Genomic DNA, 20784 nt, shown 5'->3' on the forward strand with positions numbered 1-20784 from the left:
CCGGTCTCTTTCCTTTAACGAGCCTCATTAAAGGATAGTTATTATCGTTCTCTTTCCTTTAACGAGCCTCGTTAAAGGATAGATATTATCGTTCTCTTTCTTAATTCGCCCATCCCGAAATGGCAAAGTTCATTGTGTCAACGAAGAGTAAACGGAAGGTAGCTGATGGAAATAACTATATCTACGATTTTCATTCGAGCAGTGCAAACCTAGGAAAAGAATACTGGAGATGTAAGAAAAGAAGGCTATGTTCAGTGCGGATTCACACGGTCATGGAAAACAATGAGCCGAAAATTATTTATTTCTCTAATGAGCACCTTCATCCAGCTGATGTTGATTCGTTAAATGCTAGAAAAGCAGTTGCAGAAATAAAGCATGAAGCAGTGGAAAACATAGCAGCAAGTTCGCGTAGCGTACTAGCGGCCAAGTTTACGCAGCTATCAGAAAATACCTGCTCTCAACTCCCCGTTGAAGATGTCGAAGAGGCTTATGAAGATTTGATAGACGATGAAGAAATACCTGCTGAATTCATCGTTTACTTCGACTTGACTTACATAGGCATTGTGAGAGGACGTGGTGCCAGACGAAGGAGAGAAACACCTACATTCCCGACAGCTGTATGGAATGTTAATCAGCGTGTTCTACAAGATCTACCGAGAACAAATAATGCTGCTGAGGGGTTTCATTCTGCGATAAAGCGTTTGGCGGGTGGAGCTCATTTGAATATCTGGAGGTTAATCAAAACTCTGAAGGAAGAGGAAGGGTTCATAATAGGCAAAAAGGCTCAAATTCTTCGGGGAGATCAGTCGACTTCATGTACGCGATATAAGAAAATAACTGAACGCCTCAAAAGATTGGTCGTTGAATATGATTCTACAACAAAAATTGATTTCTTGAGGAATGTTGCTTACAATTTACATCAATTTTAAGTAATTTTGGAATTTACAATTTACATCAATTGTAAGTAATTTCGGGAATTTTAAGTAATTAGTAAACTTTTAGATTTTTTAACTGCATTTTTAGATTTTTTAACTTTTTAACTGCATTTTTCAACTTGCATTTTATCAATTACTTGCATTTTAGCAATTAAATTCACTTGCTGTATTGTACTTGCATTTTATCAATTAAATGGTTTTATACGGAGTTCATTTGTAATTGGATAATTGGACGAAGTGACGTTGGACCAAATTTGTAATTGGATAATTGGACGAAGTGACGTTGGACCAAAAGACGGGCGGACAAAAAGACGTTGGACCAAAAGACGTGGACGAAGTGTCATTGGACGAAGTGACGTTGGACGAAAAGACGCGACACGCAAACACGTACCCCTGCACGCTGCCGCCTCCACCCACCCCCACACCGACTCCTCCCCCACGGCCCAGTTTCTTACCATAGCAATGTTCGCAGCCCAATAATAGCTCATCATGTGCGGCAAGTCCATCCCCCCAGCCCCTGCTCCAAGAAAGCTGCTACACCCGCAGGGTCTTCCCTGCCCACACAAACCCGGAGATCAGCACATTAACCTTCCTAAAAAAAACTACTTAGGAACAAAGATTTGGAGGTTCTGAAATACAAACAGAAAGCTCATCAACATCGTCATTTTCACTGTCTGCACCCACCCTACCAACAACAGCGGCAGCACATCTTACCTCTTAAGTCTCCCTTCATTTGCTCCACCAGTCAAGCCAAGTTCAGTTTATACATCTGTGTCCAACTCCGTGCGACCTGGAATCCCTAATACCAAATGCGCCCCCACCACCCTAAAGGGCAACTCCCCAAATCTCCTTTCCTGCCCTCTGGCGTCATCGGGAACACCGCGTTCTTTCCGATATTCAATTTGTATCCAGAAAACCGGCCAAATTCCCTCAGGATATCCATAATGCCTCCAATACCGCCCATTGGGTCTGAAATATATATTAATAGGTTGTCCGCATGCAATGAGACCCTCTGTTCGACACCCTCCCCAAAGCCCCGCTCAATCCTTCTCCAGTCCCTCGACGCCCTGAGAGCCATTGGAGCAGCTCTATCGCCAAGGCAAAGAGCAACGGGGAGAGCGACACCCCTGCTCTGTCCCACGATATAGCCCAAGTACCCCAAACTCACTCAGTTCGTCTGCACGCTCACGACTGGCATCTTATATAACCTGATCCAATCCACAAACCCCTTCCTGAACCCATACCACACCACCATCTCCGACAATTATGTCCACGCCACCCAAAAAAGCGCCTTCTCTGGGTCCATCGCCACACTACCTCTAGCTCCTGCCCTTCTGAAGGCATCGTGATGGCATTGAGAAGCCTCCTCACATACGCCAACAATTGCCTCCCCTTCACAAAACCCGTCTGATCCTCGCCTATTCCGCCGCCCCCCACCACACAGTCCTCAATTTGCGATGCCACACCTTCAGCAATAACTTGCCGTCCACATTCAATAGTGAAATCACCCATGATTACAAAGAGTCCGAGGGAAGTACTGCAGATAGTGCATGAGATACCAATGGTAAGACATGTGGGAATTTGGAAAGCTTATTGGGCATTAAATGACTTAAAGAAAGAAATGTTGAAAGGCTCATGAAATTATCTCCTTGAGAATGATTCCATACAGAAGTTTGACAAAGATAAAATCGAGTAGAAAACCAGATTCTGAGAACTCCAAGACTGAAGGCGATCCTAAGGTGGGTCCCAATCTAATAGTAACAGTGATGAAGATTCAGATGAGAGTTCTGAATCCGATTTGGATTCAGATTATGGAGAAATGTTGAACAATTGCTACCAAATAGACATGTCACTAACTGATCTTGATAAACTGCTAAATAATTATTCCAAAGATAAGGAAAAAGACAGCAAATCGGAAGAAGAGAATTGGACTTTCCGAAAAATTACTTGTTACAGCCTCTTGCAATAAACCCATTGCCATCCACTTAAGGTGCAATTATTTCCCAGAGCATGTCTGTCTTGAAGGAAAATATACATAATAGCATGGCATCAGGATGAAGATAGAAATGACACCGAGCAAACAGCTGATTTGCCCACCATTTAAAAGTAGACAGTGTCTCTTCAAGGTGAAGGAAGCAAATAGCAAAGGAGATTAAATAATTAGCGATCAATTTATTTTGAAAATGAAGAGGAAGATGGATGAAGAACCATACAGTGATTCTGCAACCACATCTGTTTACAAAAAACAGAAAGTGCATGGAACCAACAATGTTTTATCCTCTGATGGGTGGCACAGTAGCACAGTGGTTAGCACATTGCTTCACAGCGCCAGGGTCCCAGGTTCGATTCCCAGCTTGGGTCACTGTCTATGCGGAGTCTGCACATTCTCCCAGTGTCTGCTTGGGTTTCCTCAGGGTGCTCCAGTTTCCTCCCACAAAGACGTGCTTGTGAGGTGAATTGGACATTCTGAATTCTCATTCAGTGTATCCAAACAGGCGCCCGGGTGTGGCGACTAGGGAATTCTCACAATAACTTCATTGCAGTGTTAATGTAAGCCTACTTGTGACAATAATAAAGATAATTATATAGCATGCTAATGTGATGCCCCTATTCAAAAAGGGAGCGAGGAAACTGTGGAAACTATAGACCGGTTAGTGTGATCTCTGTGGTGGGGAAGTTGCTGGAATCAATCATTAAGGAGAAGATGACTTCTGTTTGACAGTGGGTGGGATAAGGGGATTGTTGGCTAGGGGGTTGCCATTGTATTTGTTGTTATTGTTGATTATCTGCCGATGAAAATGTGAAAAAGGAGAATAAAAATATTTATTTAAAAAAAGATGACTGAACATTTGGAAAGGCAAACCTCAATCCACCACTGTCAGCATAGTTTTATGAAGGGTAAGTCATGCTTGACAAACTGTCTTGTGTTCTTTGCTCCAGCTCCCTTCCTTCTGCCGGCGAAAGCACCACTTTCAGCAGCCGCCGCACATTCGACAAGATCTGCTTGCCCTTAATGAACCCTGTCTAATCCTCCCCCACCACCTTCGGGAGGCACTCCTCCAACGTCAGCACCACTATTTTAGCATCCATGTTCAGTAGAGAATTGGGTCTGTACGACCCACATTCTACCAGATCCTTCTCCTTTTTAAGTAATAGTGAGGTGGAAGCTTGCCCCATCGTCGCCGGTAAGACTCCCCTAACCAACGCATCCTCAAATATTTCTACCATCAGCAGTGCCAACTTATCCTTGAACTTGTTTATACAATTCCACCAGGAACCCATCCGGCCCTGGCGCCTTACCCTACAGCATCTTCCCCGTCACTACCTGCACTTCCTCCATGCCCACTGATTCCTCAATTCTCCCCTCTCCTCCTCTTCCAGCACTCCAATCGCTCCAGAAACTCCCTCATATCTGACACATCCTCCGACTTAAACAAGACCCTATAAAAGTCTTCAAATGGCTTATTCATCTACCAACCCACCCATCCCATCTCTAATCCATACAATCTCCCTCGCTGCCGCCTGCCGACGGAGCTGGCACACCAGCAATCGACTGGCCTTCTTTGCATGCTCATAAGCGACCCCTCGCTCCTCTCAGTGCCAAACTACACTCCCCCTGGAAAGAAAATCAAATTTCGCCTGCAACTCCTTACCTGTCACTAAAAGTAACAGTTCTGGATCATCCACATATCTCACATCTACCTCCAAAATCTCCTATATCAACCGCTGCTGCTCCTCTCTATCCACCTTCACCTTGAATGAAATGACCTTGCCCCTCACTGCCACCTTCAATGCATCCCAGACCACTGACAGCGAATCCTCTGCATTTTGGTTAAACCTCACATTCTCCTCAATCAACCTTCCCCATTTTAGTGCAAAACTTTGAGTCTACCATCAAACCCACATCCAGCCTCCTCACCAGCCTCTGGGCTGGCCCCTTCACCAAAATCACATCTACCTAGACTCAAATGGAGGACAGAACCCTCTTGAGAGACAGAGAAAACATCGGCCTTCGATGGAGACCGAAACCACGATGCAACCATAGATGAGGGCCTGTTTGAGGAAATCCCCCAACTCCCCATTAAAGATTATTTTGGACTCCTACTAAGCGTGGATGAAGTTGAAGTCGACATTAAATACATGAAGAATGGAAAAGTCGCAGGAGAGGACGGGATCCCAGCAGAGAATTTCAAACTTGAAGAGACCTCCATCAGCTATTGCTGAAAATCTGGGACAGAGAAGAAGTTCCTGCTGATCTCAGGGTCTTTGTCATCACCACCATCTTCAAGAAAGGGGACAAAGCAGACTGTAGGAACTACCGAGAAATCAGTTTTCAGGACCCAATACTTATTGCTCTGTAACCATGTCTCAGTCATGGCTATCAAATACTATTTATTTATATCAATGTGTCCAATCAATTCAATTACTTGATTATGATTGATACGTTCATTCATATACAGAGCCTTACATTTTATCTTTTTGTTATCTTGTAGCATTGAGTCTTGACCGTTGGTGTATTCTTAGGTTTTGTTCTCTGTCATTTCCTGCCATTCTCTGATCCTCATTTCCCACGTTACTATTCTGCTCTCCTGACTAGACTCTCATCCCTTGATTCGCTGCATCTTCCAAAGTTTGGTTCGTCATCCCCCTTGTTTAGTTTAAAGCCTAATTATGCAGCACTCAGCACAGCTCAGATGTAGACCATCCCAATAGTACAGCCCCTACTTTCCCGAGTGCTAATACCAGTGTCCATAAACCAGAACACATTTCTCCCACACCAGTCTTTGAGCAATGCATTCATTTCTCTAATCTTATTTGTACAAAGCTAATTTGCACATGGCTCAGACAATAATCATGGGACTCTGCTTCTTAATTTGTACCTAGCTCCTCATACTGACTACGCAGAACCTCCTTCCTCACCCTACATCTGTTGTTGGCACCTACGCGGCCCACGACAACTGGATCCTCCCTCTCCTACTGTATGTTCTTCTCCAGCCCTAAGAAAATGTCAAAACCCTGGCACCAGGCAGGCAACACAGCTGTCTGGGTCCACAGAGCTCTTTGCTGCAGAGAACCATGTCAATTCCTTCCCCCACTTGAATGGCTCCCTGGGTTACAGTGCCATGGGCAGTCAGCCCATCCACCCTGCAGCCCCCCACTCTCATTTGAACAACCTGAAAGAACCTCAAACCTGTTAGACAATTGAAAAGGCTGACAATTCTACCCTTTTACCCCCTTATCTGCCTCAGCTGCAGCCAAACCTTCCTGTTGCTGACCACTTTCCAAATCAGACCCTATCCTATAAAATGTGACTGCTTCCTGGTACAAAGAATCCAGGTAACTTTCCCCCTCTCGTATGTGTCGCAGTATCTGCAGCTCAGCCTCCTGCTCAATGACTCAGTTGAAGCTCCTCAAGCCACAGACATTCACTGCAGATGTGTTTAATATGGATCACACTGATATCCAGGAGCACCCACATGCTGCAGTCATGACATATCAGCTGTCTTGGCATCCTTATGTATTCTAATTAACTACTTAATTGTTTTATTCAATTATTTATTTTATGTATACTATTAACCTTACTACAGATTTCCATACGATTTAAACTTAGGACTAGAATAGACTTTAAGCACGCACCGAATAGAACATAGAGCGTTACAGCGCAGTACAGGCCCTTCGGCCCTCGATGTTACGCCGACCTGTGAAACCAATCTAAAGCCAATCTACACTATTCCATTATCATCCATGTTTATCCAATGGCCATTTAAATGCTCTTAATGTTGCCGAGTCCACTACTGTTGCAGGCAGGGCATTCCACGCCCTTACTACTCTCTGAGTAAAGAACCTACCTCTGACATCTGTCCTATATCTATCGCCCCTCAATTTAAAGCTATGTCCCCTCGTGATAGCCATTACCATCCGAGGAAAAAGGTTCTCACTGTCCACCCTATCTAATCCTCTGATAATCTTGTATGTCTCTATTAAGTCACCTCATAACCTTCTCTCTAATGAAAACAGCCTAGAGTCCCTCAGCCTTTCGTCATAAGATTTTGGCTGCATACCAGGCAACATCCTGTAAATCTCCTCTGCACCCTTTCCAATGCTTCCATATCCTTCCTATAATGGGGCGACCAGAACTGCAAGCAATACTCCAAATGCGGCCGCACCAGAGTTTTGTACAGCTGCAACATGGCCTCATGGCTCCGAAACTCAATCCAATAAAAGCTAATACACCGTATGCCTTTTAAAAACCCTATCAACCTGGGCGGCAACTTTCAGGGATCTATGTACATGGACACCGAGATCTCTCCGCTCATCCACACTACCAAGAATCTTACCAGTAGCCCAGTACTCTGTATTCCTGTTACTCCTTCCAAAATGAATCACCTCACACTTTTCTGCACTAAACTCCATTTGCCACTTCTCAGCCCAGCTCTGCAGCTTATCTATGTCTCTCTGTAACCTGTAACATCCTTCCACACTGTCCACAACTCCACCGACTTTAGTGTCATCCGCAAATTTACTCACCCATCCTTCTACGCCATCCTCCAGATCATTTATAAAAATGACAAACAGCAGTGGCCCCAAAACAGATTCTTGTGGTACACCACTAGTAACTGAACTCCAAGCTAAACATTTCCCATCAACCACCACCCTGTCTTCTTACAGCTAGCCAATTTCTGATCCAAACCGCTAAATCACCCTCAATCCCATGCCTCCGTATTTTCTGCAACAGCCTACCGTGGGGAACCTTATCAAACGCTTTACTGAAATCCATATACACCACATCAACTGCTTTAACCTCGTCCACCTGTTTAGTCACCTTCTCAAAAAACTCAATAAGGTTTGTGACGCACGACCTACCCTTCACAAACATGTTGACTATCCCTAATCAAACTATTCCTTTCTAGATGATTATAAATCCAATCTCTTATAATCCTTTCCAAGACTTTTCCCACAACAGAAGTAAGGCTCTGTTACCGGGGTTGTCTCTACTCCCTTCTTGAACAAGGGGACAACATTTACTATCCTCCAGTCTTCTGGCACGATTCATGCAGACAATGACAGCATAAAGATCAAAGCCAAAGATATTGCAATGTCCTCCCTAGCTTCCCAGAGAATCCTAGGATAAATCCCATCCGGCCCAGGTGACTTATCTATTTTCACGCTTTCCAGAATTACTAACAGAATTACTCCCGTCTAGTCTAGTAGCCTGTATCTCTGTATTCTCCTCGACAACATTTTCTTTTTTCTGTGTGAATACTGACGACAAATATTCATTTAGCGCCTCTCCTATCTCCTCGGACTCCACGCACAACTTCCTACTACTGTCCTTGACTGACCCTACTCTTACCCTAGTCATTTTTATTTATTCCTGACATACCTAAAGAAAGCTTTAGGGTTTTCCTTGATCCTACCTGCCAAGAAATACACACCAAAGAGCTAGTTTCTTCCCTTATAATAGAGCAAGAATCATTTCCTACAGAGTGAAAAAGGTGCCTCCCTCCACTCTTCACCAAATTCCCTCAACTCAGCGAACTCTCAGCACTCCATTCAACAAAGAAACAAAGAAAATTACAGCACAGGAACAAGCCCTTCGGCCCTCCCAGCCTGCGACAATCCAGATCCTTTATCTAAACCTGTCACATATTTTCCAAGGATCTACTTCCCTCTGTTCCCCGCCCGTTCATATATCTGTCCAGATGATGCTATCGTTCCCGCCTCTACCACCTCCGCAGGCAAAGCGTTCCAGCCACCCGCCACCCTCTGCGTAAAAAACTTTCCACGCACATCTCCCTTAAACTTTCCCCCTCTCACCTTGAAATCGTGACCCCTTGTAATTGACACCCCCACTCTTGGAAAAAGCTTGTTGCTATCCACCCGGTCCATACCTCTCATAATTTTGTATACTTCAATCAGGTCCCCCCTCAACCTCCGCCTTTCCAACGAAAACAATCCTAATCTACTCAACCTTTCTTCATAGCTAGCACCCTCCATACCAGGCAACATCCTGGTGAACCTCCTCTGCACCTCTCTAAAGCATCCACATCCTTCTGGTAATGTGGCGACCAAAACTGCACGCAGTATTCCAAATGTGGCCGAAACAAAGTCCTATACAACTGTAACATGACCTGCCGACTCTTGCACTCAATACCCCGTCCGATGAAGGCAAGCATGTTGTATGCCTTCTTGACCACTCTATCGACCTGCATTGCCACCTTCAGGGTACAATGGACCTGAACTCCCAGATCTCTCTGTACATCAATTTTCCCCAGGACCCTTCCATTGACCATATAGTCCGCTCTTGAATTAGATCTTCCAAAATGCATCACCTCGCATTTGCCTGGATTGAACTCCATCTGCCATTTCTCTGCCCAACTCTCCAATCTATCTATATTTTGCTGTATTCTCTGACAGTCCTCCTCGCTATCTGCAACTCCACCAATCTTAGTAGCATCTGCAAACTTGCTCATCAGACCACCTATACCTTCGTCCAGATCATTTATGTAGATCACAAACAACAGTGGTCCGAGCACGGATCCCTGTGGAACAATACTAGTCACCGTTCTCCATTTTGAGACACTCCCTTCCACCACTACTCTCTGTCTCCTGTTGCCCACCCAGTTCTTTATCCATCTAGCTAGTACACCCTGAACCCCATTACGACTTCACTTTTTCCATCAACCTGCCATGGGAAACTTTATCAAACGCCTTACTGAAGTCCATGTATATGACATCTACAGCCCTTCCCTCATCAATTAACTTTGTCACTTCCTCAAAGAATTCTATTAGGCTTGTAAGACATGACCGTCCCTGCACAAAACCATGCTGCCTGTCACTGATAAGTCTATTTTCTTCCAAATGTGAATAGATCCTATCCTTCAGTATCTTCTCCAACAGTTTGCCTACCACTGATGTCAAGCTCACAGGTCTATAATTCCCTGGATTATCCCTGCTACCCTTCTTAAACAAAGGGACAACATTAGCAATTCTCCAGTCCGCCGGGACCTCACCCGTGCTCAAGGATGCTGCAAAGATATCTGTTAAGGCGCCCAGCTATTTCGTCCCTCGTTTCCCTCAGTAACCTGGGATAGATCCCATCCGGTCCTGGGGATTCGTCCACCTTAATGCCTTTTAGAATACCCAAAACCTCCCCCTTCCTTATGCCGACATGACCTAGAGTATTTAAACATCCATCCCTAGCCTCAACATCAGTCATGTCCCTCTCCTTGGTGAATACCAATGCAAAGTACTCATTAAGAATCTCACCCATTTCCTCTGGCTCCACGCATAAATTCCCTCTTTTGTCTTTGAGTGGGTCAATCCTTTCTCTAGTTACCCTCTTGCTCCTTATATACGAATAAAAGGCTTTGAGATTTTCCTTAACCCTGTTAGCCAAAGATATTTCATGACCCCTTTTAGTCCTCTTTATTGCGCGTTTGAGATTTGTCCTACTTTCCCGATATTCCTCCAAAGCTTCATCAGTTTTGAGTCGCCTCGATCTTATGTATGCTTCCTTTTTCATCTTAGCTAGTCTCACAATTCCACCCGTCATCCATGGTTCCCTAATCTTGCCATTTCTATCCCTCATTTTCACAGGGACATGTCTGTCCTGCACTCCAATCAACCTTTCCTTAAAAGACTCCCACATTTCAAATGTGGATTTACCCTTAAACAGCTGCTCCCAATCCACATTCCCTAGCTCCTGCCGAATTTTGTTAAACTTGGCCTTTCCCCAATTTATCATTCTTCCTTTAGGACCACTCTCGTCTTTGTGCATGAGTATTCTAAAACTTACGGAATTGTGATCGCTATTCCCAAAGTAATCACCGACTGAAACTTCAACCACCTGGCCGGAATCATTCCCCAATACCAGGTCCAGTATGGCTCCTTCCCGAGTTGGACTATTTACATACTGCTCTAAACAAACTCTCCTGGATGCTCCTTACAAATTCTGCTCCATCTGCACCTCCAACACTACACGAGTCCCATGCAATGTTGGGGAAGTTAAAATCTCCCATCACAACTACCCTATTGCTCCTACATTGTTCTATAATCTGTCTACATATTTATACCTCTACTTCACGCTCACTTTTGGAAGGCCTGTAGTAAACTCCCAACAATGTTACTGCACGCTTCCTATTTCTTAGCTCTATCCATATTGCCTCAGTGCTCAAATCCTCCATCGTGCCCTCCTTAATCACAGCTGTGATATCATCTCTGACTAGTAATGCAACTCCTCCACCCCTTTTGCCTCCCTCTCTATCCCTCCTGAAGCATCTATACCCTGGGATATTTAGTTGCCAGTCTTGCCCTTCCCTCAACCAAGTCTCAGTACTACCAATAACATCATATTCCCAGGTACTAATCCAAGCCCTAAGTTCATCTGCCTTACCTGCTACACTGCTTGCATTAAAACAAATCACCTCAGACCATCTGTCCCTTTGCGTTCATCATCTCTTCCCTGTCTACTCTTCCCCTTAGTCACATTGAGTTTATTATCTAGTACCTTACTGGCTTTAGTTGCTGCCTCTTTAATGACCTCTAACTTCCTAATCTGGTTCCCATCCCCCTGCCACATTGGTTTTAAAACCTCCCCAACAGTGTTAGCAAAAGCACCCCCTAGGACATTGGTTCCAGTCCTGCCCAGGTGTGGACCAGCCGATTTGCAATGGTCCTACCGCCCCCAGAACCGGTTCCAATGTCCCAAAAATCTTGGTAAGAAGTCTTACAACACCAGGTTAAAGTCCAACAGGTTTGTTTCAAACACGAGCTTTCGGAGCACGGCTCCTTCTTCAGGTGAAGAAGGAGCCGTGCTCCGAAAGCTCGTGTTTGAAACAAACCTGTTGGACTTTAACCTGGTGTTGTAAGACTTCTTACTGTGCTCACCCCAGTCCAACGCCGGCATCTCCACATCATGGCTACCAAAAATCTTAAACACCTCCCTCCTGCACCATCGCTCAAGCCACGTATTCATTCTGACTATTCTTGAATTTCTACTCTGACTGTCTCGTGGCACTGGTAGCAATCCTGAGATTTCTACCTTTGAGGTCCGACATTTTAACTTATCTCCTAACTCCCTAAATTCTGATTGTAGGACCTCATCCCGTTTTGTAGCTATATCATTGGTGCCTATATGCACTACGACAACTGGCTGTTCACCCTCCCCCTTCAGTATGTCCTGCAGCCGATCTGAGACATCCCTGACCCATGCACCCGGGAGGCAACATACCATTCGGGAGTCTCATTTTCGATCACAGAAACGCCTGTCTACTCCCCTTACGATTGAATCCCCTATGACTATAGACCTGCCAGTCTTTATCCCGCCCTTCTGTGCAGCAGAGCCAGCCACGATGCCATGAGCCTGGCTACTACTGCCTTCCCCTGGTGAGTTATCTCCCCCAACAGTATCCAAAACAGTATACCTGTTTTGGAGGGAGATGACCGCAGGGGACACCTGCACTGCCTTCCTGCTCTTTCTCTGCCTTTTGATCACCCATTCCCTTTCTCCTTCACCAATCCTAATCTGCGGTGTGACCAACTCACTGAACGTGCTATCCACGGCCTCCTCAGCATCGCGGATGCCCCAAAGTGAGTCAATCCGCAGCTCCAGAGCCATCATGCGGTCTAACAGGAGCTGCAGCTGGACACACTTCCCGCACATGAAGGAGTCAGGTCACACTCTGCATTCAGCATCTTTATTTTCAGAGCCCAGGTACAGAAAATAACATTCAAACTAGCTTCCTTAATTAACGATCTACAGCTGCTCCCGAGTGGATAGCTTCTGGAATCCCGGATGTGATTTAGTATTTAAACAGTACTTGCAGTTCACTGCCAAATATAAAAAATATTCGATGTTAAGAAGGAGATTTAATGTTCCCTCAACTCACCAAATGTCCACCGCTCCGTTGAGGTCATACTCCAATGCTAGGTTTCACTTAGAAAGGCCCTTACCACATCAAGGTAAATTACAGCATTTGCTGTAAAGCCACTCAGCCTGGACATCCTTTTATAATAACACAATCTATGGTTCTGAATGCTGCTCAAGCATCCAAGGATAAAGTTTTGGTGAAAGGTTCCCATTTAGGAAAAGGGATAGTGAAGCCAGGAACTTTACAAACTGAATCCAGTCTAGGTGTCTCATGAACAACATTATGGCCGTCTTTGCACCCGCATTTGCCGTGGGCAGAAAAGGCGACATGAGGGGCCAAAAATGAGATTCTCACCGAAAGATCTTGCAACACCACTGCCCCACCCCCACCATTGACATAATGGGGTTCAAGCCCAGGAAGGGGAGAGGGGAGACATCTTCTGGGGAAGTCCATGGAGTTGTGTAGATCCCTGTGTCCCCTGGGGGGGGGGGGGGGGGGGGAGAAGGAATGTGTGTGGGTCCCTGTATGCATTGAAGGGGGGCGGGGGGTGGGGAATGTGTGTGGGTCCCTGTATCCATTGAAGGGGGGCGAGGAGGAAGGTGTGTTTGTGTGCTCCCCATGTGTGGAGATTGCTCAGGTGTTATTTTTGCATTTGCTAGATCGGGCACCCCCGATATCTAGAAGACCGTCATTGCCAGCGAAGCAGGCCCAGCATTTTTGGCAAATTGCTGGAAAACATGACTAGAAAGACCAGCAGCGCAGCCGCTTTTCTTGCCTGAGCCAGCACTTTGGAAAAAAAAACAGAAAATGCCACCCTATGAGTTAGGCCCCTCATTCACACATGATTCACCCCAGATCCCTGAGAAATGATCCCACCCGATGATCAGACAGAAATATTTCAAGCATCCTTGTAGCACAAGGCATCTGTCCCCAACCATGACTCTGCTGCACCATTTCAGCAGCTTTTCCTCACTGTTACTCAAGATGAAATGGGCATTAGAACTAGCTTGCACATTGAGAATGACTATAGGTAACATCCTTAGAGTTTACTTCAATTATTAGATTAGTTTATAATAATAATCTTTATTTATGTCTCAAGTAGGCTTACATTAACACTGCAATTAAGTTAATCCCGTAACAGCCTCCCCGAACAGGCGCCGGAATGTGGCGACTAGGGGCTTTTCACAGTAACTTCATTGAAGCCTACTCGTGACAATAAGCGATTTTCATTTTTCGATTTTCACTTCAAGTTACTGTGAAAATCCCTAAAGTTACTTTTTGACATTAAAATGACTTGTCAGATCTATAAATAAACATCAAATCTGTTACAAAAGCAAAATGCTGAAGCAGGAAATTTGATACAGAAAAAAACTCAGCAAGTTAAGCAGCATTTGTGAAGAAAGTAAATAACGTATCAGGACAAATTTTTTGTCCCCAGTCCCAATGAAAGGCAAGAGATCGAACAGGTTCTAATTAAGTACAAGGGCAGAGTATGAGTAAACAGGGAAAGACTTAAAGGTAAGGCCAGTCTGTGCAGCATGAGATGTACATTGGTTGCAAATACGTGTCATGTGATTCATGATGAGCCAGCTGAATCCTTTGTTTATTTCATCTCTCTCCTCCTTCTGATGTGGATTTCAGTATGCAGTAAACACTTGTAGCTCCTGGAAATTACTGTGCGTTTACTTGTTATTTTTTATACATCTAAATAAAACCTTGATACTCCTCGCAACAAATACACCATCTATCTTCAAGAAATAGCAACACATGGTGGGAGTGGTTGATTCAAGAAATGTTCAATAATTTTGGTGGTCATCTCAGCACCGCAGGTTTTAAAGTGAAATGAAGACTGTGTGCAAGATGGCATCAAGAGTACGCTACCATCATCTTGGGCTTTTAAACCCCTGCAAAAAGTGGAAAATATTTGAACAAACATGTTGACTAATCCCTGTGGGTATAAATGGGAACAAAAGTTATGATTTGAAATAGCTGACCTCAATGTTGAGTTTGAAAGGTTATATATTGGGTGCTTGGGAATTCCACAGATTGGTTGGCCATTTTTTAAAATTCATTCATTGGGAATGGGCCTTTATGGCAGGTGGTGTCAAGCATCTTGTTGGAACAAGTGACGAGTATTCCATCACACTCCTGACTTGTGCCTTACAGATGTTGGACAGGCTTTGGGGAGTCAGATGAATTACCACCTGCAGGATTCCTAGCCTCTGGCCTGCTCTTGTCGCCATAATATTTATATGCCTAGTCCAGTTCAGTTTCTGATCAATGATAACACCCCAGAATGTTGATAATGGGGGATTCAGCATCGGTAATGCCATTGAATGTCAAGGAACAATGGTAGATTCTCTTTTGTTGGAGATGACCATTGCCTGGCACTTATGTGACACAAATATTACTTACCACTTCTCAGCCCCAGCTATATGTTGTCCGGGTCTTGCTGCATACGAACACGAACTGCTTCAGTATCTGAGATGCGAATGATGCTGCACATTGTGCAATCATCTGCGAACATCCCTACTTCCAACCATATGATGGAAGGAAGGTCACCGATGAAGCAAATGGAGATGGAACTCCATGAGGAACTCCTGCAGTGATGTCCTGGAGCGGAGATGATTAACTTCCAACAACCACTTTGTGCTAGATAAGACTCCAATAAGAAGAGGGTTGTTCCCTTCGATTCCCATTGACTCCAGTTTTATTAGGGCTCCTTGATGTCACAGTCAGCCAAATACTGCCTCGTTGTTAAAGGCAGTCACTCACACCTCACCGTTTGCAGAGCATTTCTATTCTGCCCACAGTCATAATACTAAGCTTCATCATGCCTGTCATCTTAATTCTCCACACCATTTCCACTCTGACCTCAAGTCTTCTACAATGTTCCAACAAAATTCAACCTAAGCACAAAGAGCAGTTCGATAGCCAACGGTAAGGACTTCATAAGACACCAGGTAGGCAGGATAACAACTATGTTTATTTACTCTACTTACAATCCTATAATTACGCTACTCCTCACCCCATTGGGTCAACCTCCTTGACCTGCTTCCAGGTCAGGTTTATAGCCTGTGAGGTTCCTTCCAATTAGAACGGAGGCTCCTCCACACCCCCCTCCCCACCCTGCAATCACCTGGGTTGTTCATACACCAAGGTGTAGATGGGGAACTGCATACAATATACCGTTTGGCCCGAGGGGGTCATAACACTCCTCTTATCTCCACCCCCTGCCCCGCCCCCAAGTCTGGAGAAATGAAAAATGAAATGAAAATTGCTTTATTGTCACGAGTAGGCTTCAATGAAGTTACTGGTAAAAGCCCCTAGTCGCCACATTCCGGCGCCTGTCCGGGGAGGCTGATACGGGAATCGAACCGTGCTGCTGGCCTGCTTGGTCTGCTTTAAAAGCCAGCGATTTAGCCCACGGAGCTCAACCAGCCCCTTAATAAAAACATCTATTGCTTCAAGCAGTGGTTCCTTCAACCACTTAGGAAGCGAACAGTGGTCCAGTGGCGGTAAGGGTAGTCCAGGAGGCATGTAGCACACTGGCGACCGTTGTTTTTGTGACGAGCATCGAGGTGTGAGTGGTTGGCCGGCAAAGGTATCGCCGCAAAGGGCTCCGTAATAAGACCATAAGACCATCAGACATAGGAGCAGAATTAGGCCACTCGGCCCATCGAGTCTGCTCCGTCATTCAATTATGGCTGATATTTTTCTCACCCAATTCTCCTGCCTTCTCCCCATAACCCTGATCGCCTTATTAATCAAGAACCTATCTATCTATTTGATTCCCTTAGTCAGGAAGGTCGGTGTCCATGTCAGAGCCATCGTCGTCATCATCATTCAACAACCCACGGGTACATCCGGTAACTCAGCTTCCCAATGTGTTACAGGCAGCAATGGCAAGTGGTGCTCTAGCCTGGCGGTGCCTCAGGGGTCTTCCTCAGGGTACCCTGACGTAGCTCTAGCGGTTCTTGCGTGCGTCTCCGAATAAAAATGAAAAAATGAATGAAATGAAATGTGGTCAAGGTGGCGGTAGCTTCATTCTGTTGCATCTGGGCCACGTAGGAGACCGGGCCCGTCGCTTGAAGGATCATGGCAGGGATCCATGTGGCTCCGGCGCCAAAATTTCACTTGTAGACCATGTCGCCCGGCTAAAAAGGCAAGCACTGATGTATGTCCGCCTTGGAGCAATCATGCCGTTGGCAGATCCACACGCCAACATTGGGGATATAAGGCTGAGGCGATTTCTGAGCCGTCGTCCCATTAGCAATTCAACCGGTGCCACCCCGGTGGTGGCATACAGTGTCATACGGTAGCTACAGAGAAAGCTAGCCAGTGTGTCTCCCATGGTCCGGTGGTCTTCTTCTTCATGGCCCGCTTTAAGGTTTGTACTGCCCACTCAGCCAATCCGTTGGAGACCAGGTGGTATGGGGCAGCCCTCACGTGCTGGATTCCATTCACAACCATGAATGATGCAAAGTCTTGGCTGGTGAACTCTGTCCATCAGTCGCCAGGGCTTTGGGTTTCCCATGTGTGGTAAAGATGTGTCGAGCCTGTCTACCGTCGATCATGTATTTGTGGTTTGTACCCGGTGGACCTTGAGCCATTTGGAATGGGCATCTACCAGGATAGGTAACGTGGCTCCCTGTAACGGGTTAAGGAGTCCACGTGGACACTGGGCTATGGTTTCACCGGCCATTCCCATGGGTGCATCGGAGCCGCCGGTGGTGCTTTCTGGTGCTCCTGGCAAGGGCTGCAGTGTTAGGCATCTCTCCCGGGCCACCAAACTTAGCTGCGAGCCAGCACCTTCATTTTGGCCACCCCTGGATGCCCATTGTGGAGGTCCTTCAAGAAGGACATGCCACCCTGGTCGGGGGCGACCACTCTCGGCCCCCACAAAAGGACAGCTTTGTGGTGTAAGCCCCCAGATCTCTATGCTGGGCCCCGTATTGAACCATGTGCAGACCCATGACAATTGTGGGTCTGTCTGGGTCCATTCCTTGATATGAAATGGAGGGCGGCGATTACCTCCCTGGCAGAAGCAAACACTGGCAGTTTTGTGGAGAAGGGCAGTCGGCTTCACGCATCGGCATGTAGTATTTTGGTGCCTGGGCTTGCTCCAGGTTGTTTTCATTGATAGCTAATAGCAAAGCCCATCGTTGCACCTGGGAATGATCACCCTGTCCTCTTTAAATAATCCCAGCAGGGGCTAGTGAACTGTTTGAATCATGAAGGCGCGCCAGTAAACGTACTGATGGAACTTCCGTACCACAAATATGACGGCCAAACCTTCCTTCTTGACCTGCGTGTAATTTCGCTCGCCATGAGCAAGCGCGCGGGAAGCATAGGATATCGGTTGTTCTGAGCCGTCAGGCATCCGTGCGCCAGGACTGCTCTGACGCCACAAGGCGAGGTGTCGCACGAGGAGCACTGGCTTCAACGGATCTAAGTGTGTCAGTCTTTCGTTTGACGATATGCGCCGCTTGACCTCCTGGAAAGTCTTCTGGTGCAAGGGGCCCTGGTGCCATCGCTGCCCTTTCTTGAAGAGCTGGTGGAGAGGGTTGCGTAAACACGCCATTTCGGGGATAATTATTCCATAGTAGTTGGCCAATCCAGGAAAGGAGCAGGTCTCCGTTGGGTCACGAGGGATGGTTTTGCGACTGGTCTGTTGCCAGGGAACGACAACCCACGTGAGCTCCAAGAGTCTTACGCCTGGTCACGGTGTCCCACTCGATTTTGATGGCCGCTCTGGGTGAGTCACGACGTCAACATAGAACCTGTTCCTACCTGCAAAAACCCCAGCTGATCATTCTGGTTGCCTCTGACCGGCGGTTCTGTCGATGGCTGATAGTGAGGACCGCAAGGTCCTGGAGGCCACGCTCGGCACTCGATGTCTACTGCTTTCTGGAGGGTCAGGGAGTCTCCATCAGTAATTTCTGTTGCATCTCTTGGTCCCGTCGCCTACAGACAAAACCGTTTCGCCAGAATTTGGCCCTGGCGGCACCAAATACGCAGGCGTCGGCGAGCATCCGCAGGCATGCCAACTCCCCGTTGGATTTGGTTGAGGCCTGCGATGCTGTGTGGAAACAGTACCTCCAGACCATGATTGGGGACTGTGGGTAAGTGCGTTTCGATCAAGTCGACCAGCATTGCAAACAGCAGCATGTCCGGCTTTTAATTAAAGCGACGGCGGTTAGTAGTGTGACAGTCTGCCTTTCATCATCTAAGATGGCGATGTGCAAAAAAAAAAGTTGCACTAGCTTGACGTATTGGGCTCAATTATCGGTGTCAGCGTCAAATGCTTCCAGCTTACCAATGAGTGCCATCGCTCTGCTCAGGGCAGAGGCCTAGCCAAGCCTAGATGAAGCTGGCAAGTGACAAAAAGTACAGTGGCTGCAGCAGCTCCTCATTGCCAGTGATAACCTACGGTAAGGACTTCATATGACAGCAGGTAGGCAGGATGGCAACGAGGTTTATTTACTCTACTCATAATACTTCAATTATGCTACTCCTCACCCCATTGGGTCACCCTCCCCAACCTGCTCCCAGGTTGAGGTTTATGTTCTGTGAGGTTCCTCCCAATTGGGGTAAGGCTCCAACCCACCCAATCCCACAACACCTTGGCAATTCATACTCCAAGGTGTAGGAGGGGGACCGTGTACAATGTGGGGTTTGGCCCAAACAGCATTTCACCTTTTCATTATGCACTTTACAGACTTCCAGACTCGACATTGGAGTTAACAATTCCAATTATAATTCTAGACCCATCTTTGTTCTTTTACTTCTCCCTTGACAATTACTTTTGCATTGCACCCATCATTCTTTGGGCCATTTAATCTCCCCGGCTTTCAACCTACCGTTTTGTTCCTTCCCCAACCACCATAACCATCAGCACCATCTGTTAAGCCACCAACAGCAAAGCCGCCCCCAACATTTTCCAGTTTTGTTGATTCTCCTCAGATACTAACAGACCGACTGAGTAGTTCCAGAATTGTCAGTTCAAATTTGTTAACACTTGCAGGTGTTAAAGCCCAATACGCAATCCAAATACATACCTGGGCATTGTCATAATATCAAGAACAGATCCTTACTACCTACCACCCAACGTGCTTTACAATGAACTGCTTTTATGTACAGTCACTGTGGATGATTCACACACAGCAAAGTTCCAAAAATAACAATCAGTCACTTCTAATCCCAAGTCAAAATCCACATCAGTAGAATCAAAAAGCCCTCCTGTCTTTAAAAAACAAGTCAAGAGAACAATGGGCGTCAGTTTTCCCACAACTCAGATCAAGCAGACTGTGCAGCAATTATCAAGTTCCTTAATTTCTTGCCTGATAATCAGAATAAAGGCAAGCCCGGATTTGTACTCTGCTGAGAACAGAACCCATGCAAACGCCACAGATCCAAAGGTTGCAGCTAATGTAAAGGAGCTCTGGCAGAGAATGGCTCATTGATCGTAAGGACATAGAGCGTCCTTTATCTTTACAACCAGTACAGGCAGTACTGGAGGTTGGGCGCTGGAGATCACCGCCTCCATCAATTTTGCTTTGTTTCATTAATTGTCCTTTAATCAAGGCGGTGGAGACTGATCTGATTTTCGATATAGTGAGCATGACAGTTCAGCATGGACGGTTTGCCACAGCAGCAAATACGCGCCACTGCGTTTAACCACGAAGCAACCCTCCGCCACCCACCCTGGTGCCGCCGCCGCCACATCAGCTACGCTGAGATGCAGAGTGAAGAGCTCACCGGGAAGCCGCTCCTCCTCGCGCCGCCTGTCACGTGGAACCAAACACCGAGCGCGAGAAGCAACCGCTACTCCTCGCGGCAGTCCGAGGCCGGAACTGACGTCACCCGTCGAGGAGGAGGGGAAGGGAGGGTGAAGGAGGAGGAGGAGGGGAAGGGAGGGTGAAGAAGGAGGAGGAGGGGAAGGGAGGGTGAAGAAGGAGGAGGAGGGGAAGGGA

The 20784-nt window shown here is 46.3% G+C and overlaps 1 protein-coding gene across 3 annotated transcripts in view; it reads right to left on the reverse strand.

Moving 5' to 3' along the window:
- The window catches only part of LOC119975888 (probable cation-transporting ATPase 13A3), a 186432-nt gene extending 165770 nt beyond the window's left edge, over positions 1-20662 (reverse strand). For 2 of the 3 annotated variants that reach the window (XM_038815806.1, XM_038815804.1), the window contains exon 1: positions 20570-20662. The gene's annotated coding sequence lies outside the window, so the exon portion shown is untranslated. Of the gene's footprint in view, positions 1-20514; positions 20534-20569 lie in introns of those variants that run through there. The other variant, XM_038815805.1, reaches the window with a different exon arrangement.
- Positions 20663-20784: the final 122 nt, after the last annotated feature.

The sequence above is a fragment of the Scyliorhinus canicula genome, chromosome 13, assembly GCF_902713615.1.
Source record: "Scyliorhinus canicula chromosome 13, sScyCan1.1, whole genome shotgun sequence".
In the NCBI taxonomy this organism is placed as follows: domain Eukaryota; kingdom Metazoa; phylum Chordata; class Chondrichthyes; order Carcharhiniformes; family Scyliorhinidae; genus Scyliorhinus; species Scyliorhinus canicula.